General features: G+C 56.6%; 1 long non-coding RNA gene across 1 annotated transcript in view; it reads right to left on the minus strand.

Moving 5' to 3' along the window:
- Positions 1–1,834: 1,834 nt before the first annotated feature.
- The window catches only part of LOC142089323 (uncharacterized), a 36,779-nt gene continuing 20,960 nt past the window's right edge, over positions 1,835–17,653 (minus strand). Inside the window, exons 2-4 of the long non-coding RNA XR_012676170.1 lie at positions 5,415–5,567; positions 3,776–3,909; positions 1,835–3,532 (exon numbers count right to left, since the gene is read on the minus strand). This is a non-coding gene — a long non-coding RNA (uncharacterized LOC142089323). The remainder of the gene's footprint in view (positions 3,533–3,775; positions 3,910–5,414; positions 5,568–17,653) is intronic.

A 17,653-nucleotide genomic window follows, 5' to 3' on the forward strand; every position in this document is an offset into this window, starting at 1 on the left:
CAGCTCCCAGGACTGCCGGAGCCCTCGGCACTGCAGGTGCCCAGGGAAACTCCTGGTCCCGGCACCTCAGCCCTCGCTGGTGCCCCTTCCACAGCAGGAGCCCCTCTCAGCGTGGTGTTCAACCCAGAAAGGAGCTCGACTCCCTCTTACAGCTCCATCCTCACCTCTGTCAAGGAACATGACTGTGCAAGGCGGGAGCACGGGTTGTGTTTGAGCAAACTTTGCAGTCTTCAGTTTGGATCACACGTACGGTGGGACCCCTGGGACAGGGGACCAGAGACTCATATACGCTCGCAGCGGGGCCGGTGTGCACAGCAGCCCGAGGGACAAAACCACATCATCTGCCCCATGCAGATGTACCCAGGCCCACCGGGGCTGGGGAGCAGCACCAGTGGGGCCTGTGTTAACGGGCAGGGGTCCGATGGGCCAGCCAGACGCCTCTGCTACACTCCATCCCCCTGCTCAGCCCCTGTGCCATTGCTGGCCCTTTAAGATCCCCTCGACATTCCCCACTCGTCCCCCAGTGCCCCCCTTCTGCCCCCTGCCCACACTCCTGTAAACTCCTGGGTTCCCCCCACCCATCCCCCAGTGCCCCCTGCTCCCCCCAGTGTCCTCCTTTTCCCCTGCTACCCCTGCACTGTGTCCCTGGGCAAGTGCTGTGGGGGGTCCCAGTGTGGTGGACACCGGGGGCCAAAGCCTGCTGTGGTGGCACAGTCAGAGCTGTCCTGGGCTGTTCCCTGCGCCAGCCCTAGCTGGTGCTGGAGGTGGTCATGCCGTGGTGGGGGGGTGGGTGTCAATGGGATCCCCATGGGCAGTGGGAGGGCACGGCAAGTCCCCAGGACCCCATGGGGAGACCCCTGCTCTGGGGTCTGTCCTGGCATGACTCCATTATCCCCTGCCCGGGAAGATCTGAGAGGGGCCATGCAGCTGGCAGCCCCCCCCTCCGTGTCACCCACATGTGGTCCTGCCAACCACGAGGGTGCCATCAGGGAAAAAAAAGATACACTCCCCTTTAGGCATTTTGTGATGAGCTTTATTTAATTAACTCCTTGGTACTGGCTGGGCCCAGGTATCACAGAGGGAGTCCTCTAGTGCCTGCCTCACCCACAGGTCCCTGTCACACTTGCAGTCCCAAGAGAGCTGGAACGACACAGGCAGCGCCATGGGGACTTGGTCCCAGCCAGGCGCTCCCCTGGCCGCCCTGCACCAGGGACCCTTTCTGCAGGGATCTTCCCACAAAAAAAGACATCCCAAGCAGCAGTACCTCAGTAGAACTGAGATACCCTTCCTTCACAGAAGGAAGATACCTGTGAACCCTTCCTTCCCCACCCCCTGCCTTACCTCAGCAAAGAAAGCTGTAGCTGTCACCACCAGGTTAACTGAGCAGGAATCCAGCCATGGCGTGAGGGCGTGCACCAGACAGGGTGAAACGAGCCCAGCGCGGAGCAGGACGCTGCGCAAGGGAGCACAAGCGAGGGACACACAGTTGCCCAGGAAGGCCACAGGCCAGGTCTCCAAAATTCATTTGCGCTGATGCAGACACTATTCTTCAGCTCAGGATGGCTTCCCAGGCATGCCGGAAGGGCCCCAGCAGCCATTTCCCTGGGCTCAGGGGATTGCCAGATGCATCCCTGGGGCTCTTACCTGGTCAGGAGACACACCCCCTCAGGGTGAGCCAGGGGGTCTTCCAAGTGAGCCCACACTGCCCGATTCATGAGCAACTGTCGTGGTTTAACCCCAGCCAGCAAATATAAACCCCATGCAGCCGCTCGATCACCCCCCCCGGTGGGATGGGGGAGAGAATCGGGAGGGCACAAGTAGGAAAGCTCCCGGGTTGAGATAAAAACAGTTTAATAATTGAAATAAAACGAAGTAGAACAGTAATAATAACAATGAGAACAACAACAATAACAGAGTACACAAAGCAGGCGATGCACAATGCAACTGCTCACCGACCGCTGACCGCGTGTCACGAACCGGCGGCGAGCCCCCCCACACACCTGGTTTTTATACTGAGCATGATGTCACATGGTATAGAATACCCCATTGGCCAGCTGGGTCCACCACCCCGGCTGTGCTCCCCCGGTGCAAGCACCACCCAGCAACAGCCAAAGCATCAATGGGCCATCAACGCTCCTTTCACACCGAACCCAAAACACAGCACACCCCCCAAGCTACTGGGAAGAAAGTTAACCCTGTCCCAGCTGGAACCAGGACAGCAACCGCATCCATTTGTCTGCCATGCATTTGCCTAGCACCAACTCTAAAGCCAAAAGGAAAAGCCTGGCAAAAGAAACAAAACACAAAACAAATCAAAACACAGTCAAACAAAACAAAACAAATGAAAACACACAAACGCAAAGAAATCTCAAATCACAGCATGATAGGGGAAGATTTATCTTTAGCAGATCTAAATACCCCTGAAATGAAGCTTCGTAGCCTTCAAGACTGGAGCTAACGACACTGGAATTTTCTTCATGCCCCAAACCCACTGAAGCAGAAGAAAACGCACGTCCCTAGACTGACTCCATGCTAGACAACCAAATACTTCTTCCCACCAGTATTTTATGAAGAATTACGCCAGTGCCCACGAGAGTCATGCTCCCCCCAGCGGGGGTCCGTTGAGGGAGTGCAATGCTATTGTGCATGCAAGGGTATGCAGGAGGCAAGATGACAGCCATCCGCAGTACGAGCTGAGTAAGACCTTCCTGCCCGGGAGCTGGAGTTTCTCCATGAAGGAGCAGAAGTAAAACCAACCATGACGACCTGTTTGCACATTTAGGAAGCGGGGCAGGCAAAATGCTCCCACAGCCCCACGAATGCACATATCTTGGCAAGGGGAACTGAAGCCAACCACTCCACCTGCCCCTCCAGTTCCTGACCTGCAGGACTTCTCCTCAAGCACTCAGTCCTTGAGGAACAGCCCTCTCCAGCAGCTCATGGGGGAAAGCAGCCTGTCCTCGCCCAGTGTTCCACTGACCCACCTCAGGAGGCTGGGAAGGAGGTGAGGAAGCAGTTGCTTGAGCTCCTTTGTGCTCCTCAGAGCAAGCACCACCTCGGAGATAGCACGGGTGATATACAGAAAAATGTGACCAAGAACCACCTGTTCAGGCAAGGCCTCTTCCCACCGCCTGGTTCCCCCACCTGCCTGGGGCGGGGGGTTACTGTCTGCAGTTGTCACTTCTGCGACAGCCTTGTGGCTCAGGAGCACAAAACTGTCCTGGCTCCCCACACTCCTTGAGGCTGGCGCAGCACAGTGCCCTGGGAGTCTCCGCGGGCATCCGTAAAGGGCACCTGACTCCCTCATGCCGAAGTATGAATTAGAAAGCAGATGCAAAGCTGCAGAAATGTGTCTGCCGTTGAATATTCCATCAGAGTCTCTAGAGCAGTCTGACGGTTGTGCTGCTCACAAGTGGAGGAGTCAGTTCCCAGGCAGTTGTTTCCTGCTCTGTTTAGTTTCTCCACTAAGCACCTCAGGACCTGAATCCCAAGGATGCTTCTCCCCAGGCTCCTCCACAGCTCCACCGTGTCACTGCAAGGGAACAGACGTTCACCCCTGAGCCCGTATCCTCGCAGCCCTGCACTGCCCTCAAACCTCCTCATCTGCAACGGGGCTTACAACGCCCCACTCACAAGAGACACAAGCACGCAGTCTTGTAACACTCAAGACAGTTCAGGCAGAAAAAAGACCTGCTTCTTAACCAGACCCCCGCAGTACAAGCAAGCTGCGGGGTCTCTCTTTGACTACTGTGGGGGAAGTGGGTAGTGCACGTACCTGTCCATGGGCAGACCTTTCTGGAGGAGACTGCTGATCACGGGCTCACGGTGAAAGAGGGTGAGGAGAAACACCGCATGGAGAGACAACGGCGTGTGGGATGTAGGTGTAAAGGGTGTTCAGGATTTTGGCACCTGAATGGAAGAGGAGAAAGAAGGGCTCGGTGCATCCTTTACTCCATCCTGTGGGGCCCAGACAGTCATTCAACACACAAGCAATGCCTGTTCCCTCGACACAGAGTCCAGATCTAGCTCGAAACCTCACCCCTTCCACCCTGCCTGACCCTGGCTCATGTCTGGAGCTAAGCGTGCTCTTGGCAGTTGTGTGTGTGTGCGCACACACACACGCATGCATGCACGCACTCACACGCGGAGCCTCAGTCACTGCATGTGCCTGGGCCCAGCCGCATGAGCAGCTGCGTGCCCTCTGTGCACACAGAGGACACAGACACATTTCATACCCAGCACTTGAATAACTCTCCCCATGTGTCTGTAGCGATGCAAAAACAAAATCAAACACGCTCTTCAAGACCCTGAAGACGCTTTGCAGGGCCTGTGCAAAGGCACGTGACTCCTTCCAGAGGAACCCACTTCTCCAAGGACACTTTTCCTTGCCTCTACCCTCCTTTCCCAAAGCGCCAACCCCTTCCCCACACACAGGACCTTCCCCCAAAGGAAGGCATCTTTCTTTGAGCCTTTCACAGCTAGAAGCCATGGCCACGATAAGGACAAATAGGCAGCCAGGTCTCTCATCCTGTGGAAGAACTTAGCTTCTCCCGTGGCTGCCTACCTCTGGCCCCATCCCTGCTCTGTGCCTGGGGAAGCAGCAAGGGGTGACCCCGCAGCCCACGGATGTGGCGCTCCCGCCGCCTGGAGCGGCCGCGGGCTCTGCAGGGACAGCACAGGGACGCCCTGCCCTGGCTGTAACAGCAGCCGCCTAACGGCGCTCAGCTGGGCGCAATCCTATGGGCTGCCACCCGTGGTTGCTGTCACTGCCAGCATTAGACAGCCACACTGCAGAGTTAGCCTGGGCTGAGCGAGCTGCTGGTGGCCCTAGAGCCCAAGTGGAGCGCAGCACAGCGCAAGTGGAGGAGAACAGGAGCCTTGAAGGGCAGGCAGAGCATGAGGCCAGAGGCTCCCAGGCTACAAACGGGCAGCAACTGGTGGCTGAAGGAAGGGCACCTCGCAGGCTGGGTAACACCACAGACGGGGAAAGCAAGGAGAGCAATGAACAAGTATCCAACCTGTGGAAAACCTAGCGTGCCCAGCAAATCTCAGAGTAGAGGGAACTGGGGACCAGTGAAGAAAGAGCAGGATGGAGTGGGTCCCAGGGCAGGGAGGACTGACAGTGACCCCGGAGGAAGGGGAGGAACGGCAAGGTTGGTGCCTCCCAGTTATAACTGTCTCACTCAGGGGAATGACCTGGACAATGGGAGACTTTGGGCAAGAAATGCCCATATCCTTGTCACCAGATGGAGCAGACGCCAGTAGCAGGTGCTAATGCACAACTCAGACCATCAGTAGCGCGTCGGCTCGGCACACAGGCAGCATTTCTTGAGCCCATGTCAACTGCACAGTGTGTAGTGCAACAGCCAACAGGAGAAAAGACAAAGTCAAATGGAAAAAAGGTTCTCCTTTACCTCCTGGACTATTTCCTTACTGCATTCCACCAGGAAGATGAACACCCACTTCCACGCTGCCTTCACACATGTGAGTCTGACACGCAGCAAGCTGTCCAGGACAGCAGTCAGAAAGTCCGTAGCCTGTGCCGGAGCGATGCATTTGCAAACAGCCTGGAGAGGAGTCAGAAACAGGAGAGACTGCATCACAGCTCTGCTCCAGCAATTCAGAAAGGAAAGGAAACTTGACAGGACTGTTAGTTTGGCAGTCACGGAGGGGGCAATCACTTGCCAGCAGCCTCGGTGGAGCAGTGGGTGGTGGGTAACTGTCCTTATTTCAGCTGGGATAGAGTTAAATTTCTTCCTAGTGCTGTGTTTTAGATTTAGTATGGGAAGAATGTTGGTAACACACTGATGTTTTCAGTTGTTGCTAAGTACCCTGCTAGTTAAGGACAGCTCCCATGCTCTACCAGGTGCACAAGATGGGAGGGAACATAGCCGGGACAGCTGGCCCAGCTGGCCAACAGGGTATTCCATACCATGTGACGTCATGCTCAGTATATGAAGGGTAGGCGTGATCCAGGAAGTAGCGATCGCTGCTTGGTTATCGGTCAGCGCGGGTGGTGAGCATTGTGTATCGCTCATTTTGTATATTCTATCATTATTATTATTATTTTCCCTTTTCTGTTCTATTAAACTGTCTTTATCTCAACACATGAGTTTTTCTCACTCTTACCCTTCCGATTCTTTCCCCATCCACTGGGGGGGGAGGAGGGGGAGTGAGCGGCTGCGTGGTATTTGGCTGCCTGCCAGGTTAAATCACGACAGTAACGAACGCAGCGGCTTGGACATGGCTGGGCATCAGGAGCCGTGGCAGCTGCTGCCAGCTCTCCCCAGCTGCCTCCCCTTTCCTCTGCCCCCACATTCTTCGGGCCAGGCCCTTGGCTGTGCGGCACAAGGAGAGAAGCACCAGTGCCCATGGGAAAGGGCTCTCGCTGGCAGCATATCCCGCTGGGCCAGGCAGGGGTCCCGGCAGCAGAGTGACAAGCCCGAGCACAGGGCCAGGCCAGCTGCCTCTGGGTGCCGAGGCAGCAGCCCTCGGTTGTGGAGGGGTCACCACATGCATGGGGCTGGCATGGGGGTCCGTGCGCTGCACCGTACCCCTGTGCACAAGCTTCAGGGTCTGCAGAGCCTGGCTCTGGGGCACTGAGCCCTGGTGTGAAGCAAAGCTACCGCAGCAGGGACTGCTTGCAGCTCAGGCACCTTTCCAAACAGCGCTGGTCACTCACCAGCCTGCCCATGCAGATCTGTGGAGAAGGGGGTGGCCAATGGGCTGGCGAGGAGCCTGTGTTGTCTGTCCTCTCCCTCTGTGCCCTGCTGTCCCATGTCCCCATGGCTTTGCTGGTGAGCCCTGCCTGCCAGGACCTTGCCCCGGTAACCCCCATACTGCCTCTCAAGAAGCCAGAGGGGAGGCTGGTGTTCAAGTAGAGGGTTTTTGCCCATGCAATTGGTCACTGCTTTACGAAAAGGGATGTGTTTCACACAGGCAAGGAAAACACTCATCCTGCTGCCTTACATCACGGAGCAGCTGCAGGGTGCCACCAGCGACACCGCTGTGGCAGCCCTGCCTGTGCTCAGAAACATGCTCCGGCTCCTGGAGGGGAAGACACCCAGTCTTGTTGCTCTGGTGCTGGCTGACAAGCTCCAGCCACTCTCTGGCAAGAAAGGCTGGTGCCCTGTTAGCAGGGCCGCAGGGTGTGTGCATGGCCCTGGCCCCTGCCTGTGCCCACTGGCATTGGCACTCGTGCCTCCCACCACAGCCCTCGTGCTCTGCCAGGGGACATTGTGCCCCGCAGTCCCCAGACCATGGCCCTGTGCCAAAGCAGCCCCGTCACTGCCCTTGGCGGCTCCATGCCGCTTCCCCCCCTGCAGCGCTCACTGTGGCTGGGGCTGAGAAGAGCAGAGAGCCAGGAGTGGGCCTGGGAGCAAGGGAGAGGCCATGCCCCATGGATGCCCCTTTCTGTCCCTCCATTCTGCCTGGGGGCAATGGGGAAGCGAAACATGTCCCCCCAGACGGGAGAGGCAAAAGAGCCTGGGGAAGCCGGTCTTGCTGCTGCAGGACAGCCCCAAGCTCCCCACCTCCCTCTGCAGAGACTCGCCCTGGCTTGGCCTCCCTGCCACAGGGGGGACGACGGTGGTGGGACCAGGCCTTGCGCTGATGTGCCCTGTCCTTGTGCCAAGCCCTGTGGATGTGCACCCTGCCCTGGCAGCATCCCCTCAGCCCTCCCAGCCACTGCAGGGTCTCCCTCTCTGGCCCCCAGCCCCGGGGACCCCAGCCCCTGCGCACCCAGCGCAGCCCCTGGGCTGACCTGCAGGACTCAGCTTGCTCACTGTGGAGCAGGGCTGCCTGGGGCCATTTCACTCAGGCTGCAGGTCTGCCCACAGCTGCTCAGGGCAGACTTGGGCATGTCCATCTCCATGTCATCCAGGCTGGCCCCTTTGGTCTCCATGGGGTTGGGGCAGCTGGGGTCCTTCTCCCCTCCCTCCCACCAGGAGTCGAGTGCCGTGCGGGAGCTCTCCATCTGTCTCTTTTAAGACACGATGGGGTTTGTGGTGGGCAGTGAAAAAAAGAAGATGAAGCGGGAGGGCTGCAAGAGCCTGTTCCCGCTGCTGTTCCACCTGCATGACCAGGATGAGCACGTGGATGAGGTTGGAATTCCCAACGCACTGACCAGTCCTTTGGGGACGGTGATGCTGGCACCCCCTGGGTGGGCCCGAGCACCAGGGGCCAGGGCTGCTGACAGCCGGACACTTCGAAGATGTGTCACTGTGAGGTCCAGCTTGCCAAGTCCCTGTGGACCAGGCAGACCCCCCCTCCATGTCTGCAGTGTGCCCACTGCTGCCTTTCTGCTCCTGCTATGTCTGCTATGCTCCTGGTGCCCGGATGGACAGGGAGGTGGGTCCCTTCCCCACCCTGACCCCTCCACACAGCTCTGTGCCAGCACAGCCCATGGGAAGGGTCCCAGCCATTCCAGAGCTGGCAGGGGCCAAGAAACTGGCCAGGGACATTTCCCAGACCTGCCCTGCCTGGTCCCACAGGGATCAGCAACAGTCCAGGGCCATCAAGGCCCAAATGTTCAAGTCCCGAAGGGCTTCCAGCACATCCCACAGCACCCCCAGTCTGGGGAGGGAAGATTTGGGCAGGACTGTGTGGGACGCAGCCAGGGGAGGGGACTGGTCCTGCATCTTGGGTGCTGGGCTCTGGAGCAGCAACCGAGCGGGACAGGGATCTGCACGTGTGCTGGGAGTCCTTATGCCAGGCGCTTCTGGCCGAGTCCTGCCCTAGTGCCTCAGCGACTGCAGCACTTCAACCTCCTCCTGGCCTTGGCGACTGCTCAGAAACGCTTGGGGATCTGTCCCACTGCCCCAGCAGCACAAGGTGCCTGAGGTGGCAGCTGCCCTCTTCTCCCCCCAGGGTGTTGAACCCAGTCGCAGCATCAGTCCCCAGCTGCTGCATCTTCCCCACATGGGACGGGACAGTCTCTGAGCCTTGCCAAGGCAAGGGAGGATGCAGAGTCTTCCACCCCAGGCAGTCAGTGGTGGCATCTCTGCTGCTTGGCAGGCCTCTCAGGAAGCCCTCCTCAGCACCCCTGCAGCTCGTGCACCTAGCCAAGACAGCACAGGCATGGAGGATCGGCTAGTGCCTGGTGAGCACAGCCCCAATGCCCCCAGAATCTGGCCTGGGCAAGCTCTGCCCTGTGCCCAGCGTGCAGGATGGAGAGCTGTGCCCCCCTACCACTGCAGCCCAGAGCCTGCAGCTGGGTACTCCACATTTGCTCCCTTTCCTCCAGCACTGGCCAGCTCCGCTCCTGGCTCCTCGCTCCCTGCTGGAGTCCTGAAGAGGACCCTGCCACCAGGATGGCACTTCAGCATCCACTGAGAGCACTCTGCTCCCTCTCAACCTCAACACTCCCAGTGGGAAGCTGGGAATGTCCTGGTGGGGGGAAGGAAGGGGAGGGTGGCGCTGGGCAGGGTGATGGTCCGGCTCGGGGGCAGCTCTGCGCCAGCCCTGCACCCTTCTCTCTCCAGCTGGCCAGGAACAGGAGCAGAACCGAGGACTACCTGTGCCAGAGCTGGCCATACCTGCAGAGCCCGCAGGAGTCCTTGCGGTGGGAAGCTGTGAGGTTCATCGGTGAGCCATGAGCCCCGGGGCCCCGCCTTGTCCTGGGGTCCCTCTGTCCTGAGGCAGCAAGTCAGGAGCCCTGACGGCCAGGTGCAGGGCACAGGCACCTGTGGGGCACCCTGTCACCTGCTCCCACCCCTGCCTGCACAGGTGGGGTTGGCAGGAGGCCTGTCAGACCCACACCCCTGATGCTGCGCCCTGGGAGCACCCCAGGGTCAGCCCTGCCTGGGGGAGTTCTGCTGCTGGGCGGGCCAGGCAGCAGAGTCCCTGATGGGCTGCGCGTCCCTAGGGCTTGTTGGGCAGCATGAGGTGGAGCAGCGCGAGGAGAAGATCCAGTGCATCTGTGAGGGTGAGCAAGGGCAGTGGGGGCTGGCGGGGAGGAGGAAGGAGACTGGCACTGAGCTCCTGTCCGGCCCAGGTGAGGGGGGCTCTGCTCCCAGTTCGTCTGTGGGGAGGGGGGTGTTTCAGGGGCCCCTGGGGGATTCTTGACCAGCAGCCTCCAGCTGAGCCATCCGTCCCCCAGCTCTCTCCTGGCCCTGGGAAGAGCTGGCTGCAATGCGCTCTGCTTGGACAGGAGGATGGGCTCTCTGCAGATACAGGCATGGCAGCTCACCTTTGTTTCTTTGTCCTCTCAGTCCTTCAAGGCTTGAGAGAAGACACCAGCCCCTTGTTCTCTTCCCTGCCAACTCAAACACTCCTGATCCTGAGAAAAGGAAGGCCAGCACCAAGGTTTAAGCTGGGACAGCTGTGCTTCAGGCTCCAGGGAGCATGGAAGAGGCGGCGCTCTGCCCTGAGGGATAGCACTGCTTAAGCAGAGACAAATTAGCAGTCCTAACCCCGGAGTGCTCCTCATCCTGGGGATATCTGAGAGTGCTGGTAAGTTCCTGGCATTTCCTCCTGCCCACAGCACAGCTCCACTCCTTGGGCACATCCCTTCACGCTGTTGCGCTTTTCCCAAAAGAGCCCTCCTTCCTCAGCAAGTGTGTGCATCTTCTCTTTGTGAAGACTAATGCCAAAGGAATCGGCATCATCCTGAGAGTGGCAGGACATCTGCTCTTTCCAGCAGTCTGTGCCATTGCAGCGCGTACCCACGTGCTTTGTCTTGGCTGCAAAGCACCAGCTGCTCTGCTGGGCCACAAAACAGAGGAAAGGAGAAGCTGAAGCTGAAGCCTTCCCTCCCCTCTTCAGGGCCACACCCAGGCAAGTTCCTTTATCCGCCACACCCTGCCCGAGGGAGGACATGGGGCTGTCTCCCCTCACCTGCGCTCCTGGGTTTGGACACATCAGCTGAACCCTGGAGCTACAAAGCTACCCACACCCTCTGGCTGCAGCAGCATCATCCCCTTCACCTCCTCAGCAGCAAGGACAGCTCTGCATTTGCACGTGTCACTAGCAAGCACACAGTGCAGGATGGCAGCTCTACAAGTGGAGTCTCCTGACCTTGTCTCCACTCCAGAAGGTGCAACTTCTCCCACCTGTGGATGTGCATTTCTTATGGCAAGGCAGGTTGCAGGCTTGAGAAGGGAGAGATTGTTGCAAGTCCTTCAAACCATGTTCAAATGCTAGTGTCTGGCCTTACTCGCTCCTGAGACAGCCTGCATTGCCTCACAGATGTTTTTGAAAAACTTTAAGGTGGCTTTGGGTTTTCATTTCATCTGTTTCTACTCTTTTGCCTTGGTCTCCGTAAAACCAACAGCTGGTGTTTACGAGTGCACAACCCCCTCCTTGAGCAGTTAATACAGTCTAACACTAATTGGATTTGTATTACCATTGGAGATATAGATTTGACCTCTATTTGTAAGGCTTTTATGCTACAGTCTACTGTAGCATTTGTAATACTTTCTATGTCCCTGGATGTATTTACTATCACCTTTTTCAATGCTGTTATTTCTAACAATGGCGTGCAGGCTCTTGAGAGTTTATGAAAGCTGGGTGGGTGTAACCCTGGCCAGAGGGTTACTGTTAGTTTCACCTTGGCCTTTTTGGCCATGGCTGATGATGACGATGAAGGATTCTTCTGGAAGGGGCTTTGGTGTCATGAGTGCCAGGAAATAACACCCCAGGGTGCAAGTGCCTTTCCACCCTGGCTCCATCCTCTGCAAGCATTGTTCCCCCATAGTCAGAAGTACCCATTGGCAATGTGAAAGGCAAGATGCTAACTGCAATATGACTTGCTGAGAAGAATGAACACTACCTGGGACTATGACCTTTTACCTCAGGGACGATGTGACCTTAAGACCCAACCTAAGCTAGCTAGCTCTTACCAGCTGAGAACATGCCATACTGACAACAAAACACTAGAAGATATACCTTTCAAAAAAACCCAGGCATATAACCACAGCCAGAAGAGCAATCGACCAGAATCCAGAATAACCCCCCCACACACCTGCACAGGACATCGGTTTAGAACAATGAAGATTAACACATCCACCATACGCCCACACCACCTGCTCGGGACAAGCACGTACTGATCCTGCATGGTACAAGCACTTATTGATTACACAAGCAACAGTAACTGATTAGCCCACTCCTTAACACGAGTGATGTGATGGGTCTACACAACTGCACTGTAACATATATAAACCCTGCTCTCCTCTGTATTGGGGTCCCCCATGCATTAGGCTGGCGCAGCACAGGTAGTAAGAGATAATAAATTCCCTTGTTAATTCTATGCCAAGCGTCCTTGTCTCCCTCCTTGGCTGGCAAAGAACTGACTTCTACAAAGATAACCCTGATAACACCAGAACAAATGACCAACATGGAAATGGCAGCGCTGACTGGCAGCTCCTCCTATGAGCTCTTCGCCAGCCACGTAACAAGGCAAAACCAAGGACGATCAAATCAGATGTGACAAGAAGTTGACCCCAAAAAATTCAAAATGACAAGAAGTCTATTTGAAATATGGATTCAGATCCACTATCATGGATGATGAACTTCACTGTAAGCCTTGAGATAGGACCTAAGAACAGTATGAAGCTACCACCATTAGCACATGTTCAAAACCAAAGCATCCAGAAGACACAAACTACCACTTTTTTTTCAGTGATGTTTGTAGTCATGCAATACCCAACCTAGTACTTTACAAAACATCACTAAACTTAACAATAGCAGCCTCTTTGCAGGTTTCTTTCTCAAAAGCAAAACAAAAAGCCATGTACCCTTGGGGAAAACTTGCCTTTCTATGCAGCTGGTGTCTTCCCATGGCTTTTCCACAAGGCAGGAGAAATGACCATGAATTTGGAAGTCTCCACAAACTCAGAAGTGCACTTAGTCCTCCAGCAGTCATTATCTATGGGCCAGAAGTGCCCGTTAGTCATCTGGCAGTCGTTCTCCATGGACAGCAAGTCCTCCACACCTATCTAAAAGAGTCCAACACTCAATAGAAATGAGTTGAACTGCATCAGAAGTTACTCTGGCCGATGTAGTAGGCCATATTAGAGTGAAAATGATTGTTACAAGACAGAAAATGTAACACAAACCACCAGCACAGAAAAAAAAAAAAAAACAGAAGACACATCATACACAAACCAGAGGCCCCGATCCAAACCCTGAAAAAAAATAAGCTAAAATAGGACTCTCTCTCCCCCTGCAAAAGACCACCCAGAACACAAGATAAGGCAAAAATAACAACCCCAGGAAGCCAGGACCAAAAAGCCCAGATCCTGTCCCTAATAATAACAGGCTTTAATCCTATCCCACTTACACTCTGGCATCCCGTAACCCTACCACCCCATAACCCTAGCACAGTGTAACCCCAGAACCCTATAACCCTGGCATCCCATATCCTTAGCACCCAATCACACTAGCTCTCTGTAACACTAGCATATAATCCTAGAAAACTGTTAGCCCAGCACTGCATAACTCTAGAACCCTATAGCCCTAGCAGCCTGTAACCCTAGCACCCCATAACCCTAGCCATAACATTGTAGCTCTAAGATGTCAAAAAATTGAACACAAACTCCTTGAAGATCTCTGGCAGGGCCTTCAGATGGCCCCTGATCTCAGACATCACAACTTGGAAGTGTGAGTGAGACGGAGCCACCAGGACATCACCAGCATCTATCTTCACACCCTGAAAAAGTGCCTGGGTTAAACACTCCCAGGAAGAAAGGCTGAGGCCCTTGGAGACTTTGAACCCGCCAGCCACGGCCACAGGGCTTCACCTCATCATTTCTGTGCCAGAGCCACTAGGCAGATGAGCCCGTCCTCCCTGCAAGACCCCTCAGGACAGCTGTACCCAGCTCCGGGGGGCTGGATACGGCCTCGGCTCTATGGGAAGGTGCTCCCCGGAGCAGGTGTCTCACGAGGGCACTGGGAAACCCTCGTCAGGCCTGGATGCCTGAGAAACATCTCTGCACTGATCCATCTCTCACCAAAACCAGGGGCAGAGGAAGGCTGCTTTGCTGGCCTCCCAGAGACCCAGCTCACCTGGGCTGCTCTGCGGCCACCAGGCGCCTTTGTTATCAGGCGGGTCTCAGTGTTGTCCTGCAATCAGCTGTCACCTCCCTGCAGGACACACTCCAGCACACGATATGTCTCTGCTTGGTCACCCTGGGGACAAAGATCGAATGGGGGCAATTGGGTTTGCTTTGCCCCTATTCCCAGGGTGCTGTGAGAGAGACCTGCCACCCCCAAATCAGCTGTGTGACATGGACACCACGTATGACCTGCAGATGTGGGTCAGGACAGCCGTGGAGAGCAGGCAAGCCATTCTGCGGTGCCATTAGCACTGGCAGAAAGCAGAGCTGGAGACAACAGGGGCGAGCCAAGGGCAGTCAACAGTCGGGCCTGGCGGGGTGCAGCACCCACAGAAATGCCTGGCTCCTTGAGCCCTGGCCCCGGGCCAGCACCAGCTGGGGCTTCGCTGGAAAAAACCAAGCAGGGGTGACCCTGACACCTCGCACATGTACCCAGCCCCGGGATCTGGTAGCCTGTGCCTTTGCCCTTCGTCACCACGGGATCCAGAAAGCAACACCACCAGCCCTGGCGTGGTCCTGAGCCATCTCCTGATGGCTGCCTAACATGGACCAGTCTTGGGACTCAGGCCTGCCCCTCAACAGGACTAAAAAGAGCAAAAACTGCCCAGAATTAAGCTGTTCTCAAGTTTTTGCTGGCAGCAGGTTTTTTGAGCTGCCTGGTGGTGCTGTTCCTGGGGATCGCTCAAGAAACAGGGCAGCTGCCTGTACCTGCAGGCAGATGTTGGAGTGTGCACAGCAGGAGTGAGCGGTGGTTTGTGCGGCTGTTGAATGGGTTCAGGCTTTAAATGTGTCCACCCTGGTACGCCTGGTTCCTTTTTCCTTGCAGATTGTATTTAGAGTTCAGATAGTATTTTTTTTTAAGCAAAACCAACCAGCAAACAAAGAAAGAAATAGCTGGGTGACTCCCCTCGCCCCAGGTGAGCTTTTTTCCCCCAGTCCTGGCTCTGGGTCCCTGTTTTTCAGTTGCTTCCTTTCTGCCCTGTAGCCTGTTGCTATTTTTTTCTTCCTCTTTCTTTCTCTGTCTGGCTCCTGGTCCCTATTTTTTTAAATTCTACTCTCTCTGCCCTAAAGCCTTTCACTATTTTTGCCTTTCTCTGTCCAGTTCTCTGTCTGTATTTCCTAATTCCTCCCTGTGCATCCTTTAGCCTGTTGCTCTTTTTTTCTTTCTCTACATCTCTGTCTCCCGCTCCCTGTCCGTCTCTTTTTTCTATCGCCGTGTCCTGCTTCCTGGCCTTATCTTTCCTCTCTGTCCTGCAGCCTGTCCCCTCTTTCCTGGCTGTACCCCCTGCTCAGCTGGCTGGGCCTTTTCTCTCTCCTCCTGCCCCTGCTCCACGGGGCTAAGGGACTGCGGCAGCCCCGGGGAGGCGGCCAAGGGGCTTGCGGGGCGGCCGGGCCCAGCGGGGGGACGGTGTCCCCGCAGGGTCAGAAAACAAGGGGCGCCCCGTGGCATACTGGGAGCTGTAGTCCTGGGGCACGTGGCTGCTGGGCGGCCATGTTGGCTCCCGGGGCATGCTGGGAGCTGTAGTCCTGGGGCATGCAGCTGCTGGGCGGCCATGTTGGCTCCTGGGGCATGCTGGGAGCTGTAGTCCTGGGGCACGGGGCTGCCAGGCGGCCGCGGTAGTTCCCGGCGCATGCTGGGAGCTGTAGTCCTGGGGCATGCGGCTGCCAGGTGGCCATGTTGGCTCCTGGGGCATGCTGGGAGCTGTAGTCCTGGGGCACGGGGCTGCCAGGCAGCTGCAGTGGTTCCCAGCGCATGCTGGGAGCTGTAGTCCTGGGGCATGCGGCTGCCGGGCAGCCATGCTGGCTCCTGGGGCATGCTGGGAGCTGTAGTCCTGGGGCACGGGGCTGCCAGGCAGCCATGCTGGCTCCTGGGGCATGCTGGGAGCTGTAGTCCTGGGGCATGCGGCTGCCGGGCAGCCATGCTGGCTCCTGGGGCATGCTGGGAGCTGTAGTCCTGGGGCACGGGGCTGCCAGGCAGCCATGCTGGCTCCTGGGGCATGCTGGGAGCTGTAGTCCTGGGGCATGTGGCTGCTGGGCAGCCATGCTGGCTCCTGGGGCATGCTGGGAGCTGTAGTCCTGGGGCACGGGGCTGCCAGGCAGCCATGCTGGCTCCTGGGGCATGCTGGGAGCTGTAGTCCTGGGGCACGGGGCTGCCAGGCAGCCATGCTGGCTCCTGGGGCATGCTGGGAGCTGTAGTCCTGGGGCATGTGGCTGCTGGGCAGCCATGCTGGCTCCTGGGGCATGCTGGGAGCTGTAGTCCTGGGGCACGGGGCTGCCAGGCGGCCGCGGTGGTTCCCGGCGCATGCCGGGAGCTGTAGTCCTGGGGCTGGGGCCAGCCGTGAGGCACGAGGCCCTTGGGCGGGCGCGGGGGTGTCTCCTGCCCGCGGCCACTCGGGGGTGGCAGGTGGGGCTCCAAACTGCCCGGTGCGACAGGCTCCCGGTCAGCTGTAGCCAGGCCCGGCCGGGGCAGCCCTGGGAGTGACCCGAGAGAGGGGAAGGGACGGAGACAGAGACAGAACCCCCCGGGCACAGGCACCCTCCCTGCGCCGCCCCGCCACACTCGCCCCTGCAGCTGCCCCAGCCCCAGCACCTGCCCTGAGGCCTGTCCCGCTTCCCTGAACCTGTCATCTTCTCCCTGTTCTTGTGTCCTTCTCCTTGTTTCACAAATCCTTCTCCCCGTCTGCCCCTAACTTCATCCCTGGAGAAGAACCAGAACACCCACTCACCCACTGTACGTTTTTCACTCTCAACGTTCTCCAGCACATGCAGATGTCCCAGTGAACAGGATTCAGCCTCGATGTCCACGACAGACCTCACACCTGCTTTTGTAAAGCTGAAGTTCACGAGTATCAGTAATGCAGGGTGGGGAGGGACAAAGGCACACTGGAGAAATACCTGCACTCCAGTCACAACAACATGAACTCAAGTGGGAAGTTGGACCAGAAGACTCCAGAGGTCCTATACCACTGATACTTCTACAGCTCTGGGCTGTTGCAGTGCCAAAGGAAAAATTGCTCCTGGGGGATTTCAGTTGCAGTTTTCCCCTTTACCTTCCATGTGCCCCATAAAAACACAAACTGGCATCCACCTCTGATGCAAGTTTTAAGCAGTAGCCCGTCTTTGGCAAAGAAAGCTGGTGAGAGAAGCACCAGGATGTACGCAAAGAGAAAGTCCAACACACGTTTCCTCTGCCAATCTAAAAATTGAAGGGAAAAAAGGACTTGGAAACTGGAGTGGTCTTTTCCATCACTGTAATTTAAGCCAACTTCTGAGCCTGGATTGCTCTGGAGAGAAAACAGAGCAAGCAGCTTTTATTTTAACACTGTTGAAGAAATCGCTGGTAAGGCCTCCTTCCGAACACTACTTCAGGGTTCAGTAGACTCATGTAGACCAGACTAAATGCTCAGAGCTACCAACACAGAACAGGGGAATGAAAAGGCTGTTATATGAAATAATATTTGTTCAAGGAAAAAACACACGTACAAGATCTAATGGAGTAAAAATTCAGCCTTTTCATGATTATCACAACTGTGATGTTTCCTTCAGAAAAAGATGGGAATGAGGAAAAGAAACCTACCTAGGCTGAAGGTAAGAGCAGG

Source organism: Calonectris borealis, chromosome 16 (assembly GCF_964195595.1).
Source record: "Calonectris borealis chromosome 16, bCalBor7.hap1.2, whole genome shotgun sequence".
NCBI lineage: Eukaryota > Metazoa > Chordata > Aves > Procellariiformes > Procellariidae > Calonectris > Calonectris borealis.